This window comes from Atractosteus spatula, chromosome 3, assembly GCF_055471065.1.
Source record: "Atractosteus spatula isolate fAtrSpa1 chromosome 3, fAtrSpa1.hap1, whole genome shotgun sequence".
Lineage (NCBI taxonomy): Eukaryota > Metazoa > Chordata > Actinopteri > Semionotiformes > Lepisosteidae > Atractosteus > Atractosteus spatula.
Genome location: NC_142708.1, coordinates 74,254,162 through 74,261,538, shown reverse-complemented (window position 1 = coordinate 74,261,538; position 7,377 = coordinate 74,254,162). Strand labels below are relative to the sequence as shown.

The 7,377-nt window shown below is 38.5% G+C and overlaps 1 long non-coding RNA gene across 1 annotated transcript; it reads right to left on the bottom strand.

The window, feature by feature from the left end:
• Nucleotides 1-407: 407 nt before the first annotated feature.
• Nucleotides 408-5,714, bottom strand: LOC148838726 (uncharacterized). Its single transcript, XR_016090689.1, has 3 exons — nt 5,611-5,714; nt 4,274-4,436; nt 408-483 (listed from the first exon to the last, which is right to left on the bottom strand). It is a non-coding gene; the product is annotated as an uncharacterized LOC148838726 (long non-coding RNA).
• Nucleotides 5,715-7,377: the final 1,663 nt, after the last annotated feature.

Sequence of the window (7,377 nt, the reverse complement as noted above, 5' to 3'; positions counted from 1 at the left end):
AATTGCATTTACTGTATATAGCACCCAAAGCACTTTACATAAAGAAGGGAACCCACTTCATTTATCACCAAAGAGCAGCCCCCACTTGGATGAAATGGAGCAACATTTAAAGGCCAGCCAAACCTCTGCTCAGCAGATTAGGTGAAGAAGTGATAAATAACTGTAGTAATTAATGTGAGAATGGAAATGGAGGAGATATCTAGTATCTAGAGAAAACCAAGTCTCAGATTTAACAGGAAAAAATAAATGAAGCAACTCATTAATTTAAGAATTTCAGAGAGCTCAGCATTTTAGTGAATCACGTAGAACTGTGTTAAGCTGGTGCTCCAAACTTTTCATTTGTGTGTTTTCTGATCCAAGAAGTAGGTCATCTATGTAACGTCCAGAGACTGAAACACTGGAGATGACCGGACAGCCTTCATGCCTCATACAGCACACCAGCTCACGGTGAGTCCGACCTAGACATCCCTGGGGCAAAAAAACCTGTCAAAGACAAGAATCCTTCAAGTGACAGAAATAACTAAGAAATTGCTTGAGAAGATCCCCCCCACGATTTAACTAATGCTAAGGGCTATAAGTTTGAATAAATGATCATGTGACACACCTCTTTGTTAAACCCTAAAACGTACTTAAATCATAGTTTTACTGAAATACTAAAAAAGATGAGAATTTTATCTGTAAAATAATGACATGTAAAACACACTGCACACTGCGAGGTACAGTATAACTTCACGTCTCCGAACTAACGGATCCTGCGAAAACAGAGCCTAATAAAAGACAGCAATTTCGAAATAAGAAGAGACAGTGAATATTGGAGGTTTGATACGTGGTTTCAAACAGATCAAGTGGCTCTTTCTCACTATTTCCTTGTCGATTTTAGCAAAGCAGGGTCACCTTTGTGGAGCTTGGCGGATTTACATTATTGAGTCAAACACAGATTTTTGAAAAGCACCTACAAAAAATAGTGCAAACTACAGTAAGTTGAGTTTCTGAGTTTCTCAGCACAATCTCCCCCATACTGTGCAAGTATCTTGCTCCCCAACTGTTGGCAGTGTCAAATATGGACGCACATTTTAAAATATTGTATTTGTAGATGTGCATATATTGTACATTAATAGTTACGTTTCAGCTATGTTTGACAACATCTGACATTCACTGATTAGCAGAATAATAAATGCCATTACTTGCATGTCAGCTGCTTTGTCAGCTGCTTTATTCAAACCATGTTGGTTTGAAAACGTGTTGCGATTTGGAACACAATTCTGATTGATTCATAAATCTGAAAATCATCTTGATCTCCGCAGATTTATGCAAGAGCATCACAAGCACGCTCCATCTTTGATCAATTTTCTCAAAATCGTTTTGTAAGCTTCAGTGCAAAACCAAAACAGCTGGGCTCATAATTTAAATAATAATAGATTAACAGAACATCTATTGAACTGAAGGATAAAAAAATACATATTTAGTCAGGAGGAGTAACAGACCACTGTTTTAGAGTATTTATCTCAGCAAATTTAACCAATTATCAGAGAATTACAGATGAAAAATGGAATCAAGGTGGAGGACCAGTGATATATGATTAATTACTGCAACTAATAACAAGCAAGTACAATTAAAACACAAAATTCCATTTACTATCACATTCATTAGACTCACACTCCCTTAGTAATCATTCAAGAGCACAAAGCATGTGACTGTTTGCATTGATAATTCTTTCCATGCATTTATCATAAATATAGTTCTTTGCATTTGTACAGTGTTCTCCATCCAAGAGGGCCCCAAAGTGCTTTTAGACATAATGCCGTACAGATCCTAAATAAAAACCTGTTAGTTACACAGCTTCCCAATTCCATATACAGTATATCACCAGCGATTAGTGTTCACCGCACTCTGTGTAAGGAAAAGATCAACCCTACAGTAAAGACATGAGAGACACTAGCTCATATTCACAAGGAGAAAATGGTCAAGAAGATTATTAAATTACCAATTAAAAAGTTGCTTACATAACTATTGAAATACTGTATGCAGATCACATTTTTTTCCAGAGGAATAGAAACCTAAAGGGACTACTACAGTATAAAGATGAAAATAAAGCACTATACTGTACTTGCTGGCTAAAATATGAGGAATAGAATGGCTTAAAAAAAGAATACAAGGTGAGTGTTCACCATCTTTCCTCAAGTGCAAGGCTTTGCGCGCAGACAGTGAAAACCTAAACTAAAAATACAAAATGGGGAGCACCAAGACAGAAGAGGCTACTTATAAAGAATCACTTTAATATTAAAATTTAATAAAAAGCCCAAAGTTTTTTTTTTGCTTTTGACTTTCCCCCATGAGGTCGGATTTCTACTCATTTGCAGCCCGAGGGCACGGTTTCCCACGCAAACCTATTTTGCTTTACAATTTGCCTTCAGGAAGAGACAGACCGTCTCGTCACTGGACTGACTGTTTCAAACGACCTGTCTTTGCGATTGTCATCCTGTGCCTTGTGGTCAGGCTGACTGACATTTTCCTGCTACGCCAGAGAGCAGTTCTAGTCAGATTCCAAGCCAGAAAAGCAGTAAATGCTTTTCCTTAAGCCACTATGGTATTTGCCTTGTCTCTCACGCGAACTGACAGGCCCCTGTCCCTAATGGGCGAGCTGGAAATATACCAGGGCTTTGGCATTGCCCACAGACCGGCCCTACCTTCCCCGGCTGTCACTGCCAATCCTTCCTCTGCCTCCTGCCATCATGCAAAAGCAGGTCTGCTGTCAAACCCAACTGCAGGACTGGTATTAATAAACCCCGTGCAGACAGGTACAGTACTTCAATCTAGAAAGAACGGCTCTAAAAGCAACAGAAAAGAAGAATTTTGAAAAAGCCTGGTTGAGCAGTCCCGCTGCACATCTTACAGAAAGAATGGAAAAACGCGTCTTGCTCTGCGTTGCTGATGTCTTTAAAACATGAAACTCTGGCTCACTTTTCTCTCTCCGATGTGCTTTGTCACGAAACAATTAGTTTCAGTCTAAATCTCACCATCATTTTTATTTTTATTTTTGTTTGCTACCTCGAAACCTGTGAATGAGTAGAAATTAGGTCACAAGCAAAGATAAGATTTTTCTTTATCCAATAGAAGTAGAAAAGAGCAGCCTAGTAAGTATTACTGTGAAAGCATTTGTTTACAAGCCAAAGACAAACCAAGGGAAAAACCATAACCAAAACCATATTTAAACCCAATGCCTTGTGATCCACCTATCAGCTTCAAATATATAATTGCTAGTACAATTTTCAATTGGTTGGTATTTGTGAATTACATAAACCCAATTAGCCACTGCCCTTGTCCTGCTCGAAAGCTAGTCAATGACTGGCGAGAGTCCTCTTATGAGATGACATACAGAAGGCCTGGAATTTCCATTTTAAAAAGCACAGCCATTATCAGAGCAATTACACCTCATCTGGGGTCGAAATTGACTAATTGTTCATTTAGAAGCAATTGCTGTAACATTTTCAATTTCATTACCTTCATTATGTGGTAAGTGGGGAAAAAACAAAAATTAAAACTGTTATTGAATGTTTTCAGCAGGTCCATGTATATGCTCAGAAATAAATCTAACGCTGGTTAACCAATTTTGCCACACCATCTATACACTATACACTATATTCTGGTACATACATATAATACAGTATATTATTATTATTCATGATATAGATAATGAATACACATCTACATTTTAAATTGGTGAAGATCAATAGAATATTGGAGTGGATCAACTGCAGAAAACGAAAGAAAATGTACAAGCTAAAACTTTTTTCCAGGCTTTCATATCCTACAATAAATAAGGCTCTGTAACATACTGCAAATTTGTACATAAATATGTACAGTATAGCAGCCCTTCTTCTCTGGGAATTGCATTCACCAACAAATCAAATACAATAAACATTATTCATTAAACCAGTAAATTGATAAGATTTCCGTCAAACTAACTCATCTAAGACAAAGGGCTTATTTACAGTAGTGAATATTTTCAGAAATAAGTATATACAGTAAAGCCCTATTCTAAACAAATACATTTTGATTTTTTTAGAAAATAAAACACAAAGAATGCAAGGGAAACAATTCTGTGCATTAAAAAAGAAAAACAAAATCCACTAAAGAACACAATTCATCCTTCCTTCCCTTTTCTAACCACTTCTTTCCATTCAGGATCATGGGGGAGCCGAAGTCTATCCCAGCAAGCAATGGGGGCAAAGCAGGACACACACAAGCAAAGACACGCACAGACTCAACTCACCTGTGTATGTTTGGACTGTGGGAGGAAACCCACACAAACATGGGGAGAACATACAAACTCCACACACATAGGCAGAACCCAGGGCCCCTGAACTGAGAAACAGGAGCGCTGTGCCACCGTACTGCCCAGGACACATTCCGGTCAAGCAAATTCCTTCATTCTGCTGAGAACAAAAACTGAACTGAATTACTTTTCTGTATGAGAAAATAATTTACTACAGTGACAGAACCCTGAATTCCTACATTTAACAACAATGTTGCTGAATGCACTCCATCCTTTCTGCTTTTCCCTGGTGCATGCTAAATTCATGAACTCCAAAAGCTTTTTTTTTTCCAAGACACACATTAATATCCACAGGGAATTTTGCAATCACCAAGGAGATGGGGCAAAGCAAAACTTTGGAATTAAAATCCTAACATTGTAAAGCAGAACAACTTTTTTATTACCATTACTATTTATTGACTCAGTGCAATCTACTTGGTGAAGCCCAGCATTTGAGACAATATTCTCCATATAGACAAAGCTTCATAATTAAAAAAATATAAAGTTACTGCATAATGAATGTATACTGAAGGTATAAAATGCCTGGCTGTGGCACATTATCTAAAGGATAAATGAGAGATCTACCTTTTTTGAAATTTGTTATCTAACTGGATAAGTCAATTGATAGCAAATTATCATTCAGTGTGAAGACCAAGGGAGCTCCTGTTTATACAGAAGGGTACATACAATACTGGAGCAATCTGAGCAAAGTACCTTTCTGTAGAGTAGAAAAGCCTGTCCCACAGTCCTCAGTTCTGGAGCCCTGACCACAAGTGCACAAGCAGACAGCTACATCCCTAAAGTTCATGGACTGCCTCCCAGTAAAGAGCACAGAGCTTCGATCACTTATTCTTTTCACACTAGACATTGCCATATTTTGCTGATTTATTAGTTCACTGTGTTTTTGTCATATGTATCACAGTAAATATCTAGAAATATCCTCATATTAAAACACACACAAAAAAGTAAATGTTTGCATTATACAGGCATTTGTCCAATATGAGTGATATTCCTGTGGCCTATGTTTTTTTTCCAAGTCATCTTGGAGATATCTCAATTTTTCAGTTCTAGGGAAGAATAAATTTGTATTATTTCCATTTTAAATTTCGGAATCCAAACAGATTTTCGATTTACACATGGATATTCCGGACACATACTGTATAGTTCTGCAGGCACATTCCTCACATCTGAAAGTGCTCAATAAGCTAAAGAATGTTCAAATCCCTCAGCTTTTCCCAATAAAACAGTCACAGAATTGGTTACCAAGGCAGACTGCCTCTGAGCTGTGGTCCTACCTGGGTTCTAGCAGTGCAGAGCCCTTGTTCTCCCTTTCCCTGAAGACAAGCTCAATGATTAATTCAGACAGGCTCCATCCCCAGTGCAGGCTCCAGAGCACTTCCCCTGAACTGTGAACTCAGCACAAATGAGAGAACTGTTCTGAGAATTCACAATCCTGCATGAGTTGATACATTTGGTGGTTAAGATGGAGTCTTATATGTATCGTATACCCTTTTTTTAGCCACTCTAACCAAAAAAGACAAGTCTATACAGCTCTTTTGCAAGCAATCTGGAAGATTTGGTAAGGAAGATTTGTTTGTTAGTCCACTACTATCCACTATAAACTTGACTAGATCTTCATTACAAATTAGCAAAAGCTTTATTAGATAAGCCCAGTACAGATCCCTGTGGTGCTTCACTAAATACAGTACATCAGTCTAATTTGAGCTTTCACACCTTATCTGTAGTCTTCTTCTATTCTAAGCATTAAAAGTCTAGACCAGACTGGCAGACAGGAACCAATGTGCTCAAACTCAATGTACTGTATAACCTATAGCCCAAAACCAACTGATAACAATGGCATCCACCGCAAATTCAAATGCATGTATGTAAATGTAGACAATTACCTTTTTAACCCTTTAAATTCTGATCAGAGGTAGCCCCTTATGCCTTTGTGCAGGCAACAATCACTGCACCAGTCCTGTCCTGGAGTCCAGGTCTGAAGCACTTGTTCTCCTGTGGTCCAGCACTTGTTCTCCTGTGGTCAAAATGCCACAGCCTGGAGAGTAATGCGTTAAAATCTCTTGATCGTCACATCTGTTTCACTTTGACTGATGTTGCAAGCCAGGCACCATTTCAGTTTTTCTTTAGTACAAGGTGTCTTCGCAAATCTGTTTTGGCACATTGTGTTAGAACTAATTCCAGGACATATGTTGTTTTTTTTCCCCGCAGTTACACACAAATAATAATGGTTTAAAGTCATTCTATAAATAATTTGAATTAAAGACCCAATGTCACGGAGGCCAACCACTAGAATGACTCACATGCCAGGTGCTGCAATTTTAATGAATAAATAAATTTCACCCCAGACAAAAGTGTCTATCATGACTGAGTCGGAAAGGAAAATTAATTTTCTTGTACTGCTACTTAGCCAGGGAATGAAAACACATTTAATACAAGGTCAAACTGAAAAATTAAAACTACCACAATTTCTATTTAATTTTCCTCAACAAATCCTCTAGCTCCACAAAAACCTTTGTATTTGTAGCCTTTTCAAAAAACAATTGTGCAAAACATGTTTTGTTCCAAATGAATCTTATGTAATTTCTTTACACAATTTACATGTCATTTTGAATTTTTTTTGTTAAATGCAGTCATTAAATATCCCATGGCACTGGCTGTTAGAGCAGGGGTCCCAGTGCTAGTGTCCTGGCGAAATTCCACTCTGCACTTGTACAATGTTGCCTGCCTAGAGTTCCCCCTGCACCCTGTCAGCACCCTGGTCTGCTGTGATGTGGGCCCGCCAGAGCAGAGTGGCTCAAGAGTACCGCCTAGTGGTGGGCCTTGTGGGATGGGTCCAGTACTTAGGATCCTTTGGGATGAAAGGAATGGTACAAAGGCAAGAAACGATTACTAGTAGTAACAGCAGAAGTATAAGAGCACTGCCTTTGCCAAGAAAATCTGACAGAGTGAGGGGGTGGGTGGATGAATGGATGGATGGGTGAGTGGGTGGGGTTGTATTTGGGTAGATGGGTGGGGGATGGTAGGATTGATGGGTGGGTGGA